This window comes from Halichoerus grypus, chromosome 11, assembly GCF_964656455.1.
Source record: "Halichoerus grypus chromosome 11, mHalGry1.hap1.1, whole genome shotgun sequence".
NCBI lineage: Eukaryota > Metazoa > Chordata > Mammalia > Carnivora > Phocidae > Halichoerus > Halichoerus grypus.
Window position 1 is genome coordinate 12,014,890 of NC_135722.1, and position 11,069 is coordinate 12,025,958.

The 11,069-nt window shown below is 37.5% G+C and overlaps 1 pseudogene; it reads left to right on the forward strand.

The window, feature by feature from the left end:
* The first annotated feature begins 4,983 nt into the window (after positions 1 to 4,983).
* LOC144379495 (olfactory receptor 5B2-like) lies at positions 4,984 to 9,543 on the forward strand (annotated as a pseudogene).
* Positions 9,544 to 11,069: the final 1,526 nt, after the last annotated feature.

Consider the following 11,069-nt stretch of genomic DNA (forward strand, 5'->3'; position numbering starts at 1 on the left):
GAAAAAGAAAAACACGCCACTTGGAAAGGAATAAAATTCTCTCAATTCAGAGAAGATACGGCTTTCTACTTAGAAAAGAATTTGGCAAAAAACTACACAACTAATATGTTTATCAAGTTCTGAAGAAACAAAGTCAATATACAAAAATCTGTCATAATTCTATATAATATTAATAAACATTTAGAAACTGGAATTTAAAAACAGTACCACTTGCAACAGCACCAACATCATGAAGTACTTAGGTACAAATTTTGCAAGATACGTGCAAGATATGCTGAAAAATATAAATACATGGATTAAATAAATCAAAGCAGATCTAGATACATGAAGAAATTTACCATGTTCATGGATTGGAGGACTAGATAATTTTTTTTTTTTTAAAGATTTTATTTATTTATTTGACAGAGAGAGACACAGCGAGAGAGGGAACACAAGCAGGGGGAGTGGGAGAGGGAGAAGCAGGCTCCCCACTGAGCAGGGAGCCTGATGCGGGGCTCGATCCCAGGACCCTGGGATCATGACCTGAGCTGAAGGCAGACGCTTAACGACTGAGCCACCCAGGCGCCCCAGGACTAGATAATTTAAAGATGTCTGTCTTCCCCAAGCTAATCAACAAAATTTCCATCAAAATCCCAGAAAGAATTTTTGCAAAATTGGCAAGCTCATTATAAAATTTACATGGAACGTAAAAAAAAACAAAACAACTAGAATAACTAACACAATTTTGTAGAAGAACAACAAAGTTGGAGCACTCACTCTACCTCCTTTCCAGATTCACTATACAGCTATAATAGTCAAGTAGTGTGGTATTGAACAAAGGATAGATATATTACATTAAATATTACTGAAACAAGTATTTGTTCAAGTTTTTTTATTCCAGAAAAAAAGACAAGTCATAGACGGAGAAAGGATTTGCAAATCATATCAGTCCTTATCAGTAAAAGGCTTGTATTTTGGATACATAAAGTATTCTCAAATCCCAATAATAAGAAAACAAACACAATGAAATACAATAAAAATTGGCAAAAGATTTTTTTACTGTTTTTTTTAAGTTTTTATTTAAATTCCAGTTAGTTAACATACAATGTAATATTAGTTTCAGGTGTTCGATACAGTGATTCAACACTTCCATACATCACCAGTGCTCAGCACAACAAGGGTGTCCCTTAATCCCCATCACCTATTTCACCCATTCCCCTACCCACCTCCCCTCTGGTAACTATCAGTTTGTTCTCTATAGTTAAGAGTCTGTTTCTTGGTTTGCTTCTTTCTCTCTTTTTTTTTTTCCTTTGCTTGTTTTGTTTCTTAAATTCCACATATGAATGAAATCATATGGTATTTGTCTTTCTCTGACTGACTTATTTTGCTTAGCTTAATACTCTCTAGTTCCATCCATGTCATTGCAAATGGCAAGATTTCATTCTTTTTGATGGCTGAGTAATATTCCACCACATATATACCACATCTCCTTTATTTCTTCAGTTGATGGACACTTGGGCTCTTTCCACAATTTGGCTGTTGTAGATTATGCTACCATAAACATTGGGGTGCATGTATCAAAAACAGGCCAAAGATTTTAACAGACATTTCATAAGAAGATAATTGGGATGGAAAGTAAGCACATAAAAAGAGGCTCAACATCATTAGTCATTAGAGAAATGCAAATTAATACAACAAGGAGATATACTGCAAACCTATTAGAATAACTAATGTAAAAAAAAAAAAAGCCCATCTGTAGATATAAAGTACCATCAAGGATGTGAAGCAATTGGAACTCTCATACATTGCTGGTGGGAATGCAAAATAGTATGCTATTTTAGAAAATAGGTTGGCAGTATCACATAACCTAGAAATCTCACTCCTAACGATCTACCCAGGTGAAGTAAAAGCACATGTTCACATAAAATCCTGTATGTTAATGCTTATAAGATCTTTATTTGTATTAGTTAAAAACTGGAAATAACCCATTTCCCTCAACTGAAGAATGGATAAATAATCTGAATACATAGACTGCATCTCAGAAATAAAAAGGAACCAATTACAGAACAACTACACAACTCCATAAATTTCAAATGCATTATACTAAGGGAGAGAAGCATGACTCGAGAGATAACCTACTGTAAGATTCTTTTTTTATGACATTCTTACAAAGCCAAAACCATAGGGACTGAAAACAAATCAGCGGTTGCTAGGAGGTGGAAGGAGGGGTCAATTACAAAAGGTTGTAGGAACTGTGGGGGTTAATAAACTGTTCTATATCATGATATTATGGTGGTTATATGGCCAATTACATTTGTACAAACTCTTAGAACAATGCATTGCAAGTGTGGATATAACTATGTAAATTATACTTTAATTAGAAAAAGGAAAACAAAAGAGAGACAAGTAATGCAAATGGGTCAGTGCTCTTACTCAACAGACTCTTCAGTTCCCCACTGACAGTTTAATTGCTTCTTCCCTAAATAAGTGAGATGAGGAGCTGTGGATCTTCTCAGAGGGGGCCTGTTCCCCTGAGAACTCTGCCTCCCTATAACTTTCTTTCTTTCTTTCTTTCTTTTTTTTTTTTACTTCCTCCTGGTTCCCATTCATTAGCCTTGGGAATCCTAAAATCACTCCATTTGACATCATTTTAGAGGACCCAGCTGTGTGCAGAACCCTTTCGTTCATTTGTTTATTCATCTTTTTTTTTAATTTTATTATGTTATGTTAGTCACCATACAGTACATCATTAGTTTTTGATGTAGTGTTCCATGATTCACTGTTTTCGTATAGCACCCAGTTTTCCATGCAGTACATGGCCTCCTTAATACCCATCACCAGGCTAACCAATCCCCCCTCCTCCCTCCCCTCTAAAACCCTGTTTGTTTCTCAGAGTCCATAGTCTCTCATGGTTCATCTCCCCCTCTGATATCACCCCCTTCATTTTTCCCTTCCTTCTCTTAATGTCCTCCATGCTACTCTTTATGTTCCACAAATAAGTGAAACCATATGATAATTGACTTTCTCTGCTTGACTTATTTCACTTAGCATAATCTCCTCCAGTCCCATCCATGTCGATGTAAAAGTTGGGTATTCATCCTTTCTGATGGCTGAGTAGTATTCCACTGTATATATGGACTTGTTCGTTCATCTTAAAGTTAGTTGCTCCTGGTATACCTGCTGTCTTCCTCCAAACAGGATTTGTTTCCTGGCTGCAATCACAGCCAAAAAAAATGCAAACCAAAACAAAACAAAAAACAACTGCAAGAAAAAACCACTCCGAGATAAGAATTATACTAATTCAGGTTAGAACGATAAACCCCTTACCAAGCTGGTTTATGGGCTTTCCCTCATCTGCTATTCACACACGGAATTCTGTAAGGTATGCAGGAGATGCAATTTTATTAGTTTACTTCACGTATCAGGAAACTGGGCTTGACAGGAGTAAATGACTCTTCCAGGGGATCATGAAGAATACACGGGAGATGCGGGAGTTGAACCATTTTCCTAGATCCACGTCAGTGATTTCTCCTCCATTCTTCTATGGTTCAGAGACCTTGAAGCCTTTTTACCAGTACCAGAGAGAGACCCTCTTCAATAGGATATACACATTCTACCCTGGTTGAAGTTCTGATATCAGAGACACAATTCATGGTTGCCTTTCCCTTTTTGTCAAGGAGCAAGGTAAGATTCTACATATCCTAGACATTTTCAGTAAGAAGTGTAATTCATGCAAAAACAGTAAGCAAGCTGTGTCTGCTGTGAATTATTTTAGCAAAGTAATGGATGCTGTGAGTATTTTTCTGAAACAGTGAGGCAGAGCTGGTCTTAAATGCTCGAATGTACATCATTATTCAACAAATAAGGAATTTAGTGATAGTTAGGAAACAACATATTGCTTTCCTAAGGAGGATGAACAGCAATAACAAGAAACAGAGGATAGATTATGCTTCAATGGAATAGGTAGTAATTTCATTCTGTTTACTAATTGTAGGTCTGTTATGGAAGGGAAGTTAAGTAGAACAAGGTGAAATGGTATTTCTTTAGACTCCAAGAGGATCCTCATGATTATAAAGCTCCGTACTCTATTTCAACCTTTTTTTGCTCTCTAACCTTACTCATATTACTGGCTCACATAAAAAAGCTGAAAGTGTAATAGATAAAAGCACAGGCTTATGAACTTTCTGATCTGGATATGAATCTTGAGTTTATTTCTTGCTAGGTGTAGAGTGGACCTCTGTAAAATCACCTAACCTCTCAAATCCTCAATTCCTTAACCACAAAATGCAGATAATAATACTCCATATCTTTTTTTTAATACTCCATATCTTATAACATTGTAGGATACTGTAACTTTTAAAGTTATTCTTGGGTGCCTGGGTGGCTCAGCTGGTTAAGCGACTGCCTTCGGCTCAGGTCATGATCCTGGAGTCCCGGGATCGAGTCCCGCATCGGGCTCCCTGCTCAGCAGGGAGTCTGCTTCTCCCTCTGACCCTCCCCCCTCTCATGTACTCGCTCTCTCTCATTCTCTCTCTCTCAAATAAAAATAAATAAAATCTTAAAAAAAAAAGTTATTCTTGTCAATTTATAAGTTATCCTTATAAAGTCATAAGGATAAAGAAAGAATACACACCCACACTCGGAATGCTCTTATCAGAGGTTGTAGAACTTAATATATGCTAAAAAAAATCTTATATTTGTCAAAGGTGAGCAAATACAAATGTCTTTAGGAACTGAGTATGAAAGGGGAAGTTGTGACACCTCTTCAGATGGTAGAGAAGAGTGGTTACCAATGAGGGAAAGCTGTGGCATAGGCTTCATTCAGTTCAAATGAGAAAAATCACAGCATGGATCTCACCTCGAAGGCAGATCTGAAAGCTAGAGTAAAACCCAGGGACATGAGATTTCGACCCTGGTTCTTTGTCATCCAGCTTAAGGGGTCGGAGTAATGAGAGTAAGAATGAGTTCAAAACAGAAGAAAACTGTTTCAACCCAAGGTAAAATATGGATCCCAAGGAAGAAACTGAACGAATGGCTGGTGTGGCCAATGACATGGTCAGAGGTAGGACAGAGTGAGACACACAGGGGGATCAGAAGATCTGAGTGGACGTGGTGTGTGGGGAAAGACAAATCAAAGAGTGAGGCTCTCAGACTTCAAAACTAATCTGTAACCTAGAGATTGGATATGGTTTCCCACATTTACCCAGCCAAGACAGAGACCACCATTTCATCCCACTAATAACATTAGAGTCAACACTCATCAGATTTGTCATTATTGTTTTTCATGCATTATTTTATAAAAACTCTCACAATTGCCCCTTCATGTTACATCTCCATTTTTAGAGATGAAAAAACTGAGGCTCAGAGAACTTAGGTTAGGACAGTGTCTCCCAGACAGTAAGTGTTAGGGTACCATTTGAGCACAAGAGCTTGAGCTCTTGTACTTGGTGCATTACCTTCTCTTTAGAAGTGCCTTTGCTGGTTGTCCATGTCTGCAGCAGCAGCTCCCCCACTACATCCACTCTACCTCTATGCTTCTGTCACCCCATTGCAAGCCCCAAATCCAGGAATAGTATCTTCATCATTTCGGTACTCCTGACAACTAACATTAAGATGGTTCCGATGGATTCAATGGCTTCATGTGAATAGAATTAATTCAATTCAATTCAAATTTCAGTTACTGTCATGGGATTCCAGAATTAGTCTGCCTGGGTACACAGCTTGATTCTGCCAGTTAATATTTGGGTAAGCTTGGACAAATTACACAACCTTTTTGAGCCTAAGTTCCCTCGCAAAATAAATGAGCATAATTACTAGTTGTTTTGTCTTGTGTGTGCTTTAGATTTGAAGAACAAATTATTGCCATAATTGAAACAATCAATTTACACAGTTCAACTTCATTCTACTCTCTCTTCCAATTAACACTCTGTTCCTTTACTTCTCATCACTACAGGGCATCCTGTGATTCCCCACTGACATCCATGGAGAACAGCACAGAAGTGAGTTCATCCTTCTAGGACATACAGATGCTCCAGAACTGCAGGTCTCACTCACATTCACTCTCTTCTATCTCTTTACTCTAGTTGGAAATCTGGGGGTGATTGTGTTGATTCTGTTGGACTCCCATCTCTACACTCCTATGTACTTTTTCTTTGGTAATCTGTCTCTGATAGATTTTTGTTACATACCCAAGGTCATGACAGGACTTCTTTTTTTTTTTTTTTATTATGTTAGTCACCATACAATACATCATTAGTTTTTGATGTAGTGATCCACAATTCATTGTTTTCGTATGACACCCAGTGCTCCATGCAGTATATGCCCTCTTTAATATCCATCACCAGTCTAACCCTTTCCCCCAACCCCCTCCCCTCTAAAAGCCTCAATTTGTTTCCCAGAGTCCATAGTCTCTCAAGGTTCATCTCCCCCTCTGATTTCCCCCCCTTCCTTTTCCCTTTCCTTCTCTTAATGTCCTCCATGCTATTCTTTATGTTCCACAAATAAGTGAAACCATATGATAATTGACTTTCTCTGCTTGACTTATTTCACTTAGCATAATCTCTTCCAGTCCCATCCATGTCGATGTAAAAGTTGGGTATTCATCTTTTCTGATGGCTGAGTAATATTCCATTGTATATATGGACCACATCTTTATCCATTCGTCTGTTGAAGGGCATCTCGGCTCTTTCCACAGTTTGGCTATTGCGGACATTGCTGCTATGAACATCGGGGTGCATATGGCCCTTCTTTTCACTACATCTTTGTCTTTGAGGTAAATATCTAGGAGTGCAATTGCTGGGTCATAGGGTAGCTCTATTTTTAATTTTTTGAGGCACCTCCACACTGTTTTCCAAAGTGGCTGTACCAACTTGCATTCTCACCAACAGTGTAAGAGGGTTCCCCTTTCTCCACATCCTCTACAACATTTGTTGTTTCTTGCCTTGTAAATTTTTGCCATTCTAACTGGTGTAAGGTGGTATCTCAATGTGGTTTTAATTTGGATTTCCCTGATGGCTAATGATCATGAACATTTTTTCATGTGTCTGTTAGCCATTTGTATGTCTTCTTTGGAGAAGTGTCTGTTCATGTCTTCTGCCCATTTTTTGACTTGATTATTTGTTTTTTGGGTGCTGAGTTTGAGAAGTTCTTTATAGATCTTGGATACCAGCCCTTTATCTGTAGTGTCATTTGCAAATATCTTCTCCCATTCTGTGGGTTGCCTCTTTGTTTTGTTGACTGTTTCCTTTGCTGTGCAGAAGCTTTTTATCTTGATGAAGTCCCAAAAGTTCATTTTTGCTTTTGTTTCACTAGTCTTTGGAGATGTATCTTGAAAGAAGTTGCTGTGGCCAATGTCAAAGAGGTCACTGCCTATGTTCTCCTCTAGGATTTTGATGGATTCCTGTCTCACACTGAGGTCTTTCATCCATTTTGAGTTTATCTTATCAGAGACCATTACAACTCCACCATGACAGCAGGTGTGTGTGCTTGTCTGGCCATAGGCTGGATGTCTGTGATGTTCTGAATGCCTATAAATATTGGAGATATCTTCAGTCTCTCTTCCTGTATGTCCAATGTGGTTCATCACTTTATCTGTGATATTCCAGGAGTCACAGCTCTGTCTTGCTCTGATAAGTACATCAGTAAGTTGGTTCTTATCTATATGACTGGCTTCCATTTCTTTCTTTTTTTTTTTTGCCTTTGTGGTTATCTTTATTTCCTACCTGTTTATATTTATCATCATCTTGAAGATGCACTCAGCTCAGGGGCATCAAAAGGTTTTGTCCACCTGTGCGTCCCACCTCACTACAGTGTCCATCTTCTATGGGACAATCATCTTCATCTTCATGTACTTACAGCCTAGCTCCAAGAAGTCCATAGACACAAACAAAATGGCATTTATCATATGTATTTCCAATTAACACATAAACTGCATGTGAGCAGTAGCTTTATCTGCTTTGTTCATAACTCTACCCTCCATAGCTAAATGAATCTCTGGTTCATAGGAAATTTCAGTACCTATTTGTTAAATGAATGAATGAATAAATGAAGCCTTTAGTTTAATCATATCAATACATTGGCTATTTGGATCATGAATATTTATAATTCATCATTTATAAAATAAATTCATAAAATTCATCATTCATAAAATAAAAAATTTAAAATAAAAAAATATTTAAAATTCATCAGACATAAAATTGTAGAACATTTCAAGAGTCATGACCAGTGTTCTTTTCTGCTGAAATATTTTTATCTACATTCTCACTCAATGCTTTTAATCGCCATTTATGGATGCAATAATTTTCTGGAAACTACACTATCATTCCTTAGGAATGACATCTCATTGACTAGTAAGTAGCACATCAAATAGATTCTATTTAGTAAATCATGAAAAGATATAAAGTACAAAACTATTTTAAAGTTTAATATCTCATTCAGTTTAGAAAATTACTTTATACACACTGGTTATGCAGTTAATTCCAATGATTCTAAATATCCATAGAGAATGGGAATGCAATAGTATTTGTCAATAGTAAATACAATCCAGTCAATATCCTAGTGTTAACGGTGATCATGTGTTTAATTTTGATCCTCAGGAGAGATCAATTCTATAATAAAACTCCTTATAGGAATTTGCACTGTTTCCTTTTCTGCATCTACACACTTGGAGGTACTCATACTCACAGTATATAAAAGACTGTGCTTGGGGCACTTGGGTGGCTCAGTCAGTTAAGTGGCTGATTCTTGGTTTCTGCTCAGGTCATGATCTCAAGGTCATGAGATCAAGCCCAATGTCGGATTGAACGTAAAGCCTGCTTGAGATTCTCTTTCTCCCTCTCTCTCTGCCCCTCCCCAATTCCTTGCCCTAAAAATAAAAAGACTGTGTTTGAATATGCTAGGATGGTCATGCTGACACTAGCATGGGCAGGGTGTTATAATATAAACGTTCTCTTTTGGCTCTAGATCTATGATGATGGTGATGTATCTTCTGCTGGAATCATTTAAGAAATTAAGTTTAATATAAACTTTTGGAATAGTTTTAGGCTTACAGAAAAGGTGCAAAGACAGTATAAGAGTTCCCATATACCCTTTACCCAGTTTACTCTGATGTTATCATCTATATTACCTTGGTACACATGTCCATACAAAGAATCCAACATTCATATATTGCTATTAACTGAATCCTATATTTATTTGTATTTCACTAGTTTTTCTTTTGGTGTCTTTTTTCTGTTCCAGTATCCTATCCATGATACCACATAAGGAAATAAAAGTGGTTATCGTTTTATGTCATTGTTTTGGGTGATGTTCTACAAGCAGCGTATAAGTGAAAGAGAAAGTCATGGGGGTAAGGAGACAAAGAAGATGAAGTAGTTACATATAAGAAAAAATTTGGGGGGTGCCTGGGTGGCTCAGTTGGTTAAGTGTCTGCCTTCGGCTCAGGTCATGATCCCAGGGTCCTGGGAACCCAAGCCGCCACATTGGGCTCCTTGCTCAGCAGGGAGTCTGCTTCTCCTTCTCCCTCTGCCCCTCCCCCTACTCGTGCACTCTCTCTCTCTCAAATAAATAAATAAAATCTTTAAAAAAATAAAGAAAAGAATTTGGATATGATGACCAGTATTGGACCTAGTAGTAGAAATTGAAAACACATTTTCACGTTTTTGAGGGAATTGCATTGGCAAGAAAGCTATGAGCCTTGGCTGAGCATTAAAACAACTCTAGAAATTTAAAATTGTGTGTGCAGAAGTAAGCTGTAAAAACTAAATATTCCTCAAAGAGCTCATGATCCCCCACATGCACCTAAACTGCCTGATGTGGCCATCAGCTTCACATAAAAACATTGCACAACAGCACTCAATATATCTCCCACTTGTTCAGGGACATGGCCAGACTCTAATACCCAAGGTCCTTAACACCGGACAGTTCTTTCTTTTTTGAAATATCCCAGAATTGTTCACTTGAACCCTGCAACAACCCAAGGCCCATCAAAGTTACCTGAAAACCAATTAGAAAGTCTCCTTTTCCAAAAATCCCATCTTAATAACATGTTCGTCAATTTTATACATCTCAGTATTTCTTCTTTTTAATCTATAAAACTTACTCTCCTTTATAACATTTTTATAACCCCTGCTAAAACTCAAGTAATAGCAGATGGCTTCCCTTGCTGACACAAAATAGAACAAGGCAAAACAAAACAAAACAAAGCAAAACCAGCCTGTTAATTTTGTCTCAGATTTTGTTTTTGATACACTTCAGAAATGATCTTAAAGAATAATAGGTAAGGAAAAAAAAACATCCAACAGGACTAGGGCCCAGGAAAAACAATGGAAAGTAGAATTCTCCTAGAGAGAAAAACAGGAGCTCATAAAGAAATATCTCCACTGTCAAGGTTGGGGGGTGGGGTTCATAAGGCTGACTCAGCAAGATTTCAAAAGTGACCATTGTATCTCTGTTCTTTACTTTCATAAAAGGGAACTTTTTTTTTTCACTTATATTCATCCTGTTTGTATGTCATATATTGAGTATGATATGAGATAAGCTGTTTGGTTTTGATTTGTTTGTTTAGTTTGTAAGTTCCTGGACCATGAGGAGCCACATTCGGACTGAATGGAGAGAACCATTGAACCCCTTTAGTATCCTGGGTATTGAGCCTCTATAGTGATTAGTTGGGATTTAGGTTGTCTCCCTACTGGAAGCAGATAATATGGTCTGTGGGAACAGGGGGAATAAAATGGATATTTGATGAACATAAATATTACAGTAGAAGACACTTGTTCTTTCTGTGCCAAACTATTTTCTTTTTCCTCTTAAGCACATAGCTACACTTAATTTCTCAGCCTGCATGCAATTAGTGGAGGTCATGTCATTGTATTCTTGTCAGTGAAAGTGAGTATAAGTTACATGTGCCACTTCCAAGTCTGGCCTGTGAAACCTTCCAGGTGATCTTCTACTTATTCTCTCTTCCACTGTCACCTGTTGGATAGAGAATCCAGGTTACATAGAACAATTAACTGAACAGTATATGAGCAGCAAATGATATGATCATGTTTAATTTTCTTTATTAGTATACTGATAAGGTGGATTACATCGAC